The sequence below is a fragment of the Marmota monax genome, unplaced genomic scaffold, assembly GCF_021218885.2.
Source record: "Marmota monax isolate L192 unplaced genomic scaffold, Marmota_monax_Labrador192_F-V1.1 WCK01_AAM20220418_F8-fsc00180, whole genome shotgun sequence".
Taxonomy (NCBI): domain Eukaryota; kingdom Metazoa; phylum Chordata; class Mammalia; order Rodentia; family Sciuridae; genus Marmota; species Marmota monax.
Window position 1 is genome coordinate 234,440 of NW_026693881.1, and position 14,297 is coordinate 248,736.

The window sequence follows — 14,297 nt, forward strand, 5'->3', positions numbered from 1 at the left end:
AGAAACCCACTGAATATATGTTAGAGGGAATTAAACTGACAGATCTGAACATACCGTACAGAAGATGAGTCTTACCTATTCCTGTAACCGATCAGGCATTTACCAGCCCTTAATCTCACCATTAACCCCCAACACCTGCCCTGGACTCACACACATACCTCCTATATTCTTTTCATTTAATGGCCAGGATGTAATCACACAAGAAATAAAACAAGAGTGGACAAAAATGTTTTTAAACATGTTTTCATTACATCCACTTTCTCCACTAATATTTTCTCTTTAAAATCCAACGGGATATTATTCCAACACCATTCTCACCAATAAATTAGCAAGAACCTTGCTGAGAAGCTGACTGATCATATCCTCTTTTCAAATCCCAAACAAAGCCGGAATGTTCCCTACACCAAGAAACCATTCTCAAGGGATGTCTTTATTAGTGTGCACACAGCCTTCATTGTTCCTCCCAGGAAAACCTATTACTAACCCTAAGGATATTTAAAACCAAGATGTGACCATAATTTTTAAAATGTTCTTTACACAACCAAAACTAAAGGCATATTTAAAAAAGTGAAATAAAATTTTTAAATAAATGACTGCTGTCGTTTAATGTGTTTAAGTCCTGAAGGCTGACAGCCCATGCATGATTCTAATTTCTAATATTATGCTATTAGTAAATCTTTGTGGCATTCCAGAAAAACAAATGTTTTAATCTTTTAAGATCTAGAATATTACCTCAATTTCATCAGTTACTACTTCCTAAACATACCAAAGTGAACTCTAAGTGCCAGTTAGGTTTCCTCGTGAGCACCCAGAACCCATATCCTTAGGTCCTTGACTGTCAGCATGTGAAAATGAAAACTTCATCACTCTGCACCTAAGAAACTCTCCCCACAATAAGGTCTGATGAGCACAACTGCTTGAACATTGGGGAATATAAGAATGTTACATAAACTACCTAAGAAGAATCATAAACCTCCTGATTCCAGGCAATCTAGCCTCCTGTCATCACAGAAACACTTCATAAAACACTGCTGGTTTTACAATCCTAGCTCACAATTTCCCTTTTCCTTATCTCCCTCAGTTTTATACCATACTGCGTTTATGACGACCCAAGCGTGGCTCTGAGATATATCTGAATGCTAAATAAGATCACTTGTTCTTCCTTCCAGTGTGTCTCATTTCTATGCCTTGGACAATTTTCATCATTTTCTATTTCTCCTATAATGTACTCCTATTTGTTTTATCCAAGCTAAATGGGACTGTTCTGGGATGGATCTGCAGAGTCAGCCCTCAGTATCTGTGGGTTGACACATAATGCTAAGTATCAAAAGTAATTTATAGAAGATGTGCTAAAGTCACATGCAAGCACCATGCCAGTCCAAGGATTTGGGTATTTGCAGGGGATCTGGAACCAAACTCCCTCAATGCTGAGGGAGGATCACTCTCTTTAAAGAACTGATCTAGGAGTGAAGCACAGTGGTTGAGCCCTTGCCTAGTATGCCTGAGGCCATATGTTGAATCTCCAGCACCACAAAAAAAAGTAAAACAGAACTAAAGTCAATTATTACTACATTAAGCCCCCAAACAAGGTGGTAAAGCTTATGAGGTTCTCTTTCTTCTGATGGGGCTAACTGGGATGATACCAGCGGCAGCAAGAAGCAATGCCACCATTCGTTCAGCTCAGCAAACTGAAAGGTGTGCTCACCTAAGGACTACCACCAGTATCCACTGCTACACATGAACATACTCCTGGGCACATCTGTAACCTTCAACAGGGGATAATTTTGTCCTCAGGAAATAGTTGGCAATGTCTGTAGGCTTTTTATTGTCACAAATAGGGCTTACTGGCATCCAGTGGTAGAAACCCATGATGCTGCACAAGAGGCCTCCACAGAAAGAACTATTCAGCTGAGAAACCCTTGCCTAGGGGTTGGGGGTGTAGCTCAGTGGTAGAGCACCTGCCTAGCATGGCAAAGCCATGGGTTCAACCCCTGGCACCAAAAAGAAAAATAGCCCTTAGACATGTGTTTCAATTCTGAGTAGAAATAAAAAACAGCTTAACTACAGGCACTGTTGTGGTATGAAAGGATCAGGGGATAGGGTAAAAAAAGTGTCAGGCACTTTAGATATATTATTTCACTTAAACCTTTCCTGGATGGGGGAAAAGAAAAAAAAAAGACATGTATTATGCTTTTATACAGAAGGCTGGACACAAGAGGGTTAAGGAACTTATTCAAGGTCATTCAGCTACAAAGGAAAGGAATCAAACCAAATCTGTCATTCGACAGTACTACAAAGAGTAGAGGTCAAAAAGACTTGGATTTAATTCAGAATTCCCAGTATGACTTTCAGCAAGTAGATGGACTCCCTAAGCCTCCATTTAGAAAATAACTCAATGTATGACATTTGAAAATGTAAACAATGCTGATTATTAACCACATATAATCACACTAAATACAAGAGGAAAAATGCTTCTTACAATGGATGTTGTATAAATACAATTTTTCCTTAAAAATAGAACTTACACAAGTATGCCCAGTGCCAAATTACTCATCACTTCTAAGAATCATGATTAAATATTCAAAGACACTATGTCTTGCACAGTCATGCAGCCACTTGTAAATCCTGAGAAAATAAGTTAATATCAATAAGATTTTATAATGAACTTCCTAAACATTTTTAACAGGGCCTGAAATGCTCATGACTTCATCAACATTGATCAGGTTCTCTCCACAGCTGACAGCAGAGGTCACATGCAGAAGGAAGGGAGGAAGAGGACAGTTGCACACCCATGCCATTTCTGCTCACTATTCTCTCCGCAGTGCATTACACTGAGACTACACTAGGATGTCTAAAATCATGCATGTCATATAAGGAAAGTTCTAACTACAACAAAAAGAACCTGTCAGTCTTTGGCAGCTGGAGTACTCTCTTTGGAGTAAGTTCAGGAGACGGACTATTCAAAACCAGGGTTTTTCTCTCTGGAAAGCACCAAGGCTACTTCTAAAAGCAGGCTGCTCACCACTTCTCCTAGAAAACAGCTAAGTACCAAGGCACAGCTTCACTATCCTTTCAAAAAGGTATCTTTTCATTCCATCTTAATACAGTAGTATTAATGCAGGTAGTATTTACAACTGAGTCCAAGTCCAGACACAACAGATGCATCAGATCCAGAAAATCTGAAATATAATCTCAAAAGAATCTTCAAAAAGGCTGGCTTTAAATAACACAATGTATGTGCGTGTGGATACATCGCATGGTACCTCAAAAATATGTGCAATTGGAGGACAAATCAGTTTAAAAAATTAGAAGCTGACTTTAAATAAATAAAAATGGGTTTAACACACACACACACATACACAGAAAGAAATGTTCTGGTAGGACTAAAAGAATAACTATAATCTTGAATGTTTTTAATTTAGAAAAGGATTTTCACTGAATGCCATTTTTACAGACTAATTCTGAATTACATCTTTCACGTTAAGCATTTTGACATTTCCATCAACTTTCTCAAAGTCGAAGGTGGGTTGTTTTCCCATGTTTTAATAGACCTGCCTCTCAAAAAACGGAATTAGATAAAAACTGGCAGGAGAAACATACCGCCAACCTCCTCTTGGTCCCCAGTAGGTGCAGGTTGGTTGACACTAGACAATGGGTGACCGTTTCCCCTCTGCCCTCAACATTCAGTCAAGTCTTTACTGAGGAGCCTGTTTGTCATCTCGGCAAAACCCAACACCGGCAAACCACGTCCGCGGCTTCCAGGAGCCCTGCAGTCCTGAGTGTCTCTCCACACCGCAGCCTCCTCCCCGGCTGAGACCTCTGCGGCTCGGTAACCACCGCGCGCGGTCACCGAGGGCCGGTGCGTGCGGACCGCCTTCTGCGCTGGGCCGCAGGGCGCGGGGCTCGGAGCTCCCCGCCGACAGGGCGAGCGACCGCGGAGGGGAGGCCCCGCCGGCCCGCAGCCCCCGGCGCAGGGCGCCCTCCCGCCCCCCCACCAGCTGCCGCTCTCCGCCCTTCGCGCCCTCCGCCCGGCTCGCCCGCCGCCCTCGGCCCGGCTCGCCCGCCCTCGGCGCCCTCCGCCCGGCTCACCCGCGGCCGCCGGGCCCTCGTCTCCGGGCGCCAGCGTGACGGCGCCGTCCCTGCAGACGCGGACCTGCGCGGCCGAGCGCACGCGGCGCGGGGCCCGGCGGGCGGCCCGCAGCGAGCCGCAGCACTGGTAGCACACGGCCCACGCCTGCTCCTCGTTGATGGGCTGCCCGTAGAGCCGCAGGATCTCCTCCAGGCTCAGCGCCTCCGGCGGGCCCGCCGCGGCCGCGGGCTCGGCCGGGCCCTCGCCGCCAGCCGCCTGCGCCATCCCGCGGAGGGCGCCGCGCCGCTGCCGCGTCCGCTCAGCTCCGCGGCATCGTCCCCGCGCGCCTCCGCCCGAGCCGCGCCCCACCCGGCAGCGCGCGCCGCCCAGGCGCGGGACCCGAGGGCCGGGCGGCGTGGGCGAGCGAGGCGGCCGGCGCCGCGACGGCTCCGGGAGGCCGGTCGGCCGCGCTGGCGTCCGCTTGCCCCGCCCGGCGTGCCCCAGAGCCTCGCGGGCGGGGACGCCGCCGGCGGAGGGCGTGCGCGGGGGCGCTGGCGCGGTTGGGGAGGGGCCGCGGCCCGAGCTCCGCGCGGCCGAGCTGAGGATGCGCGGTTGAGGGAGGGAGCGGAGCGCGCGGCGGGGCGGGCGGCAGGACGTGCGGAGGGGGCGGCGCGCCGGGGGCGTGGCGCTCAGCCCGGGGCTAACCGCGGAGGTGGGCACGGCGGGTGTTCCCCGCCTGCCGCCGCGCTGCCGGAGCAAGCCTGCCGGGAGGCCACCTTGCCGAGAAAGCAGGTAGTCGCTGTCACTGACGCGCCCCGGGAACAGGATTTCAGAAATTCTCCTCAGGAACCCGATCCCGGCCTGCAGGGAATCCCCGCGGCCCGGGCCTCCCCCTCTCCTGACCATCCACTCCGTACTCTCCACGCACCCTGCTCTACTGGTTTTTAGATTTTTATTGTGCATCTCCCTTTCTCATCTTCGTTAAGGTCAAGGATCCTTTCTGATGTCCCTCCTTGACTCTTTCCAATCGCCTAGATCAAGGCCTGGGACGTGGCCATCATTTGCAAATGACTATTTCAGTGTCCTTTCAGATCATCGGTAACATCAGAACAGCCCCCTCACTACGGTCATGTCTCCATAACCACACGCGTCATCACCCACCTAACCCAGTCTGTTCACAGGACAGGGAATGGACAGCACAGTGGCAAACTCAGCCCAAGGCAATTAGCCACAGAATGCAGGAAATTACTCCCGGGCCTCACTTAACCCGCTAAGCAAGCAATAAAAAGTAATTCTTAAGTAAAGAAATCGCCCATCGAGTGGCTGGGGTTGTGGCTCAACAGTAGAGCCTCCCCTGGCATGCGCCAGAACCCTGGGTTCGATCCTCAACACCATATAAAAATTAAACAAAATAAAAGGTATTGTGTACAACTAAAAAACAAGTATTTTTTTTTTTTTAAAGAAAGAAATCACCCGTTCGTAAATGAGTTACTTCTAAGGCTAGTCTTGTGTGAAATACCTCACAGAGTTGAAAACATCAACCAAGTAAAAAATTTATAGGAATTACCATTTTATGTGCAATATTAGAAACCTCATGCTAAACATTACATCTTGCAGAAAAAAAAATCACAGCTGCTTATTGTTAATGTCTAAGATGTCTAAGGGGTGGGGGCTCCTTAGGCACCTTATTATAATTTCACTTAAAGACATACATCTGGGCATGGTGGTGCACCTCCTGCTGAGGCAGGAGGATTGCAAGTTCAAGATAGGCCTCAGAAATTTAGGGAGGACCCAAGTAGCTTAGTGGAAACCCTGTCTCAAAATAAAAATAAAAAGGGATGGGGATGTGGTTCACTGGTTAAGTAGCCCTGGGTTCAATCCTCAGTTCAAAAATAGTAAAATAGATTTTTTTTAAAGGTAGCACCACTTAGTTATGGGTTCATAATCTCCTTTGTAAAAATGCAGTATTTATATGTGAACACACCCTCATAGGCAAAGAGCTTTGATTCCTTGTAAGACTATGATTAAAATCATGCTCAAACATTCTCAAATTTTGCTATATTGAAAGTTTAGATTCTATAAGGATTTTGTAAATACATTGGGGCTTAAAATAGATTGAACAATAGAGTGACATGGTCTATTTTTGTGGACAGCACCACCATCTTCTGGCTTTGTAGGATATTGCTGCCCCACTGCATTTGGATAACTATAGCCAAAAACACTTGTGTCCTTGCTTTACTCCCAAGAAATAACTGAAATGAATTAATCAGCTGAGCAATCCAGGAGCTTGCTACTAAGTATCAGGCATGAGTAGTAAATAAATATCCACCTAAAGGTAACAATGAGGGAAAGGAGGAGTAGAAATGAAAAATCCAAATTTAATGTTAAGCTTGATCTTTAAAAGGTGTGTTCTTAAAAACAAATTTGTAACACTAAGATTTTTTTTCCTTTCCTAAGGGATAATTTTAAAAATATTTTGGAAGGGAAAAACATAATGGCACTGAGTCACAGGGGTATATATACAATGGAAAGACGTATGTGTATATGCATGTGCGCTCACTTGTGCATGTGCCCTGTGCAAATTCATGGCTATACCACATTTAAAGTAAATCTTTTGCCTTTGTGACCTTGTATGTCATTAAATTGAGGCAAGATGAGAGCTAGAATGTTGCTTGATGTTCCATTTCTACACAGAAGGAAAATCTTCATCAGTGATTTTATTTTATATAGGCTGAATATTTGACATTTTCTGTACAAAGGCAGCATAATTCTTTTATATGATTTTCAGTACCCTTTGAAAGCCCCACCTATCCATCATCACAAGAGTCTTCAAAAGTGACTGCTGGTCCCTGAAAGGCTACCAGAGGTTGATACATTATCAGTGGAGTTCAAGGTATCCTGTGGAATTAGTTAGCACTTTTCCTCTTTTTCACTTTCAGTTGAATTTAAAAGATTCAAATACTTTTGTGTTCAGTATATTTGGCCCAATTTGACATTTGTCATTTACTTTTTTTTTTTTTTTTTAGTTGTCAGTGGACCCTTATTTATTTTAATATGGTGCTGAGAATCCAACCCAGGGCCTCACACATGCCAGAATACCACTGAGCCACAACTCCATCCCCTGTCATTGATTTCTTTTTTTATTATTATTATTTTAGTTGTAGACAGACACAACGACTTTATTTTTTCGTGGTGCTGAGGATTGAACCCAGTGCCTAACACATGCTAGGCAAATGAACCCTGGGCTTCCAGCATGCTAGTGCTCTATCACTGAGCTAAGTCGCAACCCTGATATCATGGTCATTCTATGACTTCAACTTCTAAAAATTGTACTATGTGGTTGAAATGTCTGGGCAATTCAAATCAACATCTAAATGTCTTTTTCAGTGTTGAGAGATCTGTGAAAAACGACGGCATATTGCTCCAAAAATGATTTGTTTTCATTGCTTTTGTTGTGTTTATTAAAAATGGAATCCTTGACATTTTTTCTTACATTACTTATCATTTTTGCAGAATAAATGTACTTCATGCTTCACATTCCGGATGTGCTGGCTGAGCTGCTGAGTCTTTCAGAGAGCATGGCCTTCAGGGAGCACACCTGTCTGTGCAGCCCAAGCTTATCCCAGACACTTCCAGGCAATTGCTCCTAAGAGGCACATTCACCTAGAAAAGTGCACCAAAAAGGGGAAAAAAAAAATAGGACAGCATATTTTTTCAATGTTGCAACCTAAATTTTCATTCCTCATCATAATACCTTATAAATTTCTAGTGATTTTTTTTTTTATACTTTCAAAGTGCTTTCTTTAGTGATACAACTTGTAGGGTCAGATATTATTATCCCTGTGTTATAGGTGAGAAAATACAGTCAACAGGAAAAAAATAGAGGACTAGTAAATGAAAAAGATGGGAATGGAATCCAGGCCTCTTGACCAGCTCAGTTCTCTCTGCCACTTGCAAAGATCAACAAAAAGTGCTGACACTTATTTCTCATTATACCAAGGCTAAGAACATAAAAGACAGATGCCTTAAAATTTGTGTATACCAATATGACTAGATTTTTGTTATTGTTATTTGTTTTGTTTTTTGATACTGGAGACTGAAACAGGGGGTGGGGGGGGCACTTTACCACTGAACTACATCCCCAGCCCTTTTAATTTTTTATATTGAAGCAGGGTCTGGTCTCACTATGTTGCTTAGGGCCTCATTAAGTTCCGAGGCTGGTCTCCAGCTTGTAATCCTGTCTCAGCCTCCTGAGCTGGATTATAGGAGTGCACCACTGCACCTGGCTAAACTTTTGGTATTTGAAAATAACTTTAACTGAAATCCTGCAATGATGTCATCCTCCCTTGATGGGGTTTTTCACTGGCATGAAAGTGTCCCTGTAGCAGTCTTCTCTGAAGTCATCCTCTTCAGCAGTATCTACTAATTTCATCCCCATCAAAGGACTGTAAATTATCACTCCACAGGCAGGCCCAATTCCATGAACAATCCTAAAGTACAATTTGAAACTGATCTCTTGTAATTAAGTTGAATAGTAATCAATGATCTTTAAAATCAGCATGCAAACCAGCATGTGACCTTATCCCCACAACTAAAAGTACATAGACCCAATAAGAACACAACAAAATTGGCTTCTTCTGGTCTCTAATCTTGTAAAGAATTAACTTTTCCTTTCTTATGGAAAATATATTTATCTGGAAAGTATCTAGAAAATATTCCAGTAGTGCTTTTAAGTAATATCCTAAACCAATGTTTTCTACATTTTCATTCTATAAAATCTAATATATTTATAATTTACCTAATCTATCCCAAAGGGAGGTGTACCTTTTGATAAAAATTGAGGGAAAGTAGAGAAATAAGGTAAAACATAAACAGAATATCAGTACATTCATGAAGACTGGAAAAGAGTAAGCCAAGCAATTGCTTTCACCTTCTTAATGGTGAAACAATTATTTTAAAACCAATATGATATTCTGAGTATGATGTAAGTAGAATTATTAGCTTCAATTAATTAGAAAGATTCAATCTGGGGAAGTTCACATGGATCCAAATTTTAGGCCAAATTACTATTTTAATGCAGATAGGATTTGGAGTCTACAAAGGTAAAATGACTTAACCTAAGTTTCTGTTAGTTCCAGAGGCTATTCAAATATACTCCCTATAACAAAATTTCTAGACCCTCCTATTTTAGCCATATTACCTAATTCCCATCAGATCTAAAAAGTGAGGACAAGCAGTACCTTACTCTTTTTTGAGGTGGACCTCATTAAGATGCCCAGGCTGGTCTTGAACTTGTGATCCTTTCCCCTCAGCTTCCCAAGAAGTTGGGACTACAAGCCCATGCCACTACACCCAGATATAAGTAATATCTTATATGAGTCATATAAAATACAAAAATACCCTTTTTTCATATCAAGAGTTTGGTGTTTGACAATAATTGCTTTAAAATGGAGAATCTCGACAAGTTTAAGAAACCAGAGTTCGGAGTTATGTAAATTAAACAAATCCATTTTTTGACTGAAATTAGCAAAATGAAATATTTTTTTTCAAACCTCCACTATTTAATTTGCCAATTCGCCTGCGTGTGGTACCAGAGATTGAACACAGGAGCACTTAACCACTGAGCTGAATCCCCAGGCCTTCTGAGCAGCTAGGATTACAGTTGTGTGCCATAGTGCCCAGCCTAATTTTTGCTGATCTTTATAAAAAAAAAAAAAAGACCTTTCTTGTTTAAAACTGATGTCTTTTTTCCCTACATACAGAGGTCTGGAGCTGTGCTTGGCTCTTGTGTTCTCCTTTGACCCTGAGAGGCTTCTTTCTCTTCCAAGGTCAGCATGTAACAAACATAAAATATGGCTTCCCTTTAATTCAATTAAATAAGCAATGGTTAAAGCACATTCTAGCTAGCCTCACCTTGGTGTTTTTTATGGAAGGGTTAAATGGGTTTCTGTTCTTTTTTAAGTTGTTTTTCCCGAACTGCTCTGGAAGTCCTGTGTCCTTGGGGTCTCTTCTCAGTAAAGGGTCATTAATAGAGCTATACTACACAGGCTCATTCCTCAGGTGCAGTGGCATACCAAGCAGCTCAGGAGGATCGAGTTCAAAGCCAGCCTCAGCAACTTAGTGAGTCCCTGCACAAGTCCACAAGACCCTGTTCTCTAAATAAAGGGCTCCAGATGTGACTCAGTGGTTAAGTACCCCTGGATTCAATCCCTGGTACCAAAAATAAAAAAAAAAAGTTTACTTAAAATACTCTTATACCTTTAGGTTGAACTCTGGGGAATCATTTTTGTGGAAGGCTTAAATGGGTTTCTGTTCTTTTTTAAGTTTTTTCCCCTGAACTGTTCTGTGAACTGGAAGTCCTGTGTCCTTGGGGTCTCTTCTCATTACGGATTTCATTATCAGTGATTTTTCTTCTAACATCACTTTTTTGTTTTCTTTTTTGGTACTGGAGATTGAACTTAGGGATGCTTTTACCATTGAGATAGGCTTTTCTATTTTTAATTTTGAACAGGGTCCCACTGAATCACTAAGACTGGCCTTGAACTTCAGATCCTTCTGCCTCAGCCCTTTGAGATGCTTGGGTTACAGGTGTACACCACCGCACAAAGCTTACTCAGACTTTCTTATGCTATTATTTTTAATAGCATTAAAATGATTCCCTTGCGAGATTTGGTTAATAGTCATTCTTCAACTGTTGTGCTGTCAAAAATTTGCATGGTCATTTTCAGGGATGACTAAATTGTATTTACACTTTTTCATTTTAACAGACAATTTTTAATTTATGTTGTGGGGTTATCAATCTTGGGCCAACTTTCCTTAGCTAAAGCAAGGCACTGAAGTAATGGCAACAGAGTAAGTTTTCCAACCACAGTAGAATGAAAAGTATAAATCAATAGCAGGGGGAAAACTGGGTAAACTTACACATACATGTAAACGACACACTCCTAAATAGCTGACAGATTGTAGAAATCAAAAGGGAAGTCAGAAAATAACTTAAGATGAATGGAAATGAAGAACACTATAACAAAACTTATGGAACACATCTAAATCATGCTTAGAGGAAAATTTACATGTGTAAATATCTAAAGAAAGAAGATATCAAACCAATAACCTAACCTTACACTAAAAAAAGGAATAAGTCAGAATGGAAATTAATTAAATAGGGAATAGAAAAACAAACATTAATGGAAACTCAAAGCTGGTTCTTCAAAAGATTAACATGATTGTTATTATGTCCTTAGCTAGACTGAACAAGGGGCTGGGAGAGAAGAGGACTCAGGCTGATGCCATGGTACACACCCACCACCCATAATCCTGGAGACTCAGGAAGCTGAGCCAGGTGTTTGCAAATTCTAGGCCATCTGGGCAATTTAGCGAGACCCTGAGCAACTTCGCAAAACTGTCTCAAAAATTAACCAAAAAAAAAAAAAAGACTGGGGATGTAGTTCAGTGTTGAAGTACCACTGGGTTCAATCCACAGTACTAATTTAAAAAAAAAAAAAAAACCCTAAAAAGAAGACTCCAATTGCTAGAGTCAGAACTAAAGAGGGGACATTACCATTAACACTATAGAAATAAAAAGGATTATGAACAATTGTACACCAAAATTAGATAACTTAGATAAAACGGACAAATTCCTAAATACCATAATCTAGATAGACTATAACAAGTGAATAGATTAATAATAATAAAAAAAAACTACCTGCAAAGTAAAACCCAGACCCAGAGGGTTTCTAAGTTCTACCAAAGTTAAGAATCAATACTATTTTTAAACTCTTTCAAAAGGGAAGAGGTAAACAATACTTCCAAACCCATTTTCTGAAGCTGTAATTTATTTAGACAAAGACAACACAAGTAAACTACAAACCAAAATCTCATGTATACACAGAAATTCTCAACAAAATACTAGCAAACCAAACACAGCAAAATACAGGTGTTAGATATCATATTTCATGATGGTATGGTTTATCCCAGAAGTTGGTTTTACATTTAAGAATCAAGGAGCTGGGGCTGGGGCTCAGTGGTAGAACACTTGCCTGGCATATGTGAGGCACTGGGTTCGATCCTCAGCACCACATAAAAATGTTTTCATTACAAAAAAAAAAAAAAGAGGTGTTAAGGGCTGTGATTGTAGCTCAGTGGTAGAGCACTTGTCTAGCAAATGTGAGGTACTGGGTTTGATTCTTAGCACCACATAAAAATAGTTATGTGTATATCTACAACTTTAAAAAAAGTTGAAAAAAAAAAGGGGGTGTTAAAGGGAACTTTCTCAACCTGATAAAAGCCATCAATAAACAACACAGGGGCTGGGGTTGTCGCTCAGAGATAGAGAGGCTAGCCAAGCATGCGTGAGGCACTGGGTTTGTTCCTCAGCACCACATTAGGTAAAATAAAGACACTGTGTCCACCTAACTAAAAAATAAATATATTTTTTAAAAGTACAGTTAACATAACAGTGAAATAAAAGATGATTTCCCCAAGACGAGGAAAAAGATGTCTGCTCTTCTGCTTCCATCTATCATTGTGCTAGGAGAACAATCAGGCAAACAAATAAATAAAATAAATAAAAGACATCTGCCTTGGAAAGTAAAACTATCTCTTTTGTAGATGATATGACAGTGTGTAAAGACAATGCTAAAGAATCCATTAAAAAATTTTTAGAATAAATAAGTTCATTAGGTTGCAGGATATATAATCAATATACAAAAATCAACTGTGTTTTTATATACTTTTAGTGAACAATCTGAAATTAAAACAATGCCAGGATTGGAGATGTAGCTTAGTGACAGAGCACTTGCTTAGCATGCACAAGGCTCTGGCCACAAAACTACAAAAAAGAAAAAATAAATAAAAGTTCCATTTATAATACCATCAAAAGGGGAAAAAAAATAGGAATAATATTCTCATTGTTGAAGAAAAATCTGAATAAATGTAAAATCACTCCATGTCCACGAATCAAAAGATCAAAAGGCCTAACTTGGTTATGATGGAATTATTCCCCAACATAATCCACAAATCGAAGGCAGTCCTTTCTGCCTTTTTCTAGTAATTGACATTGTTTCTAAAATTAATATGAAACTGCAAGGGACCCAGAATAGCCAAAACAATCTTGAAAAAGAACAAAGTTGGGGGAACCATACTTTGCAATTTCAGAACCTACAAAAGCAACAGTAATCAAAACGTGTGGTACTAGGTATAGAATTGAAAGTCTAGAAATAAACCTGTATGTCAATGGTCAAATAATTTTTTTTTTTTGTACAGGTGATTGAACTCAGGGGTACTCAACCACTGAGTCACATCCTCAGCCCTAATTTGCATTTTATTTAGAGACAGGGTCTCACTGAGTTACTTAGTGCCTCACTGTTATTGAGGCTGGCTTTGAACTTGCAATCCTCCTGCCTCAGCTTCCCAAGTCACTGGGATTACAGGCATATGCCACCACGTCCGGCTCAAATAATTTTTAATGAGGGTGACGACTGAACAGGGAGAGAGAAAAGAGTCTCAAAAAATAGTGCTGTTAGAATTGGGTATGCTTATGCAAAAGAATGAAGGTGGATCCTTATCTCAAACCATATTCAAAATTAACTGAAAACTTGTTTGCCTAATTGTGTGAAGACCTAAGTATGAGAGTTAATACTACAAAGGTCTAAAAAGAAAACAGGTAAATCTTCACAGCCTTGTATTGGGGAATAGATTCTTAGGACACCAAAACTATGAATCACAAACATACTGGAATTCATCAAAATTAAAAACTTTGTACTTCAAAGGACAGCATCACAAAAATGAACAGCTAATCCACAGATGGGGAAAAAACATTTATAAATCACTTGTTTAATAAGAGACTTCTACCTACCTCATATTAAGAACTCTTTCAATTCAATAATAACCCAAACATTTATAGGAGCATTATTCACAACAGCCAAAAGGTAAAAATAACCAGATACCAACTGACAAAAGGACAAACATATATGGCATATCCACACAATAGAAGAGTTGTCACTCAAAAAAAGGAATGAAGCAGCATAATACAAGCTCCAAGCTGGGTGCACCTTAAAAACATTATACCAAGTAAAAGATGCCAGTCCCAAAAGACAATTTATTATTTCATTTCATTCATGTGCAAGTTCACAATAGGGAGATCTATAGAGAGTAAATTAGTGCTTAGTGTTGGGAGTTATAAGGGATGTGGAGATAGGGGACTGAGTTAAAAAGTCAAGGGCTGCTTTTA

At 41.0% G+C, this 14,297-nt stretch overlaps 1 protein-coding gene across 5 annotated transcripts in view; it reads right to left on the reverse strand.

Moving 5' to 3' along the window:
- Spire1 (spire type actin nucleation factor 1) overlaps nucleotides 1–4,188 on the reverse strand; it is a 133,333-nt gene extending 129,145 nt beyond the window's left edge. For 4 of the 5 annotated variants that reach the window (XM_046462734.2, XM_046462733.2, XM_058585126.1 and 1 more), the window contains exon 1: nucleotides 4,090–4,188. The gene's annotated coding sequence lies outside the window, so the exon portion shown is untranslated. Of the gene's footprint in view, nucleotides 1–3,600; nucleotides 3,850–4,089 lie in introns of those variants that run through there. The other variant, XM_058585128.1, reaches the window with a different exon arrangement.
- Between the last annotated feature and the right edge of the window lie 10,109 nt (nucleotides 4,189–14,297).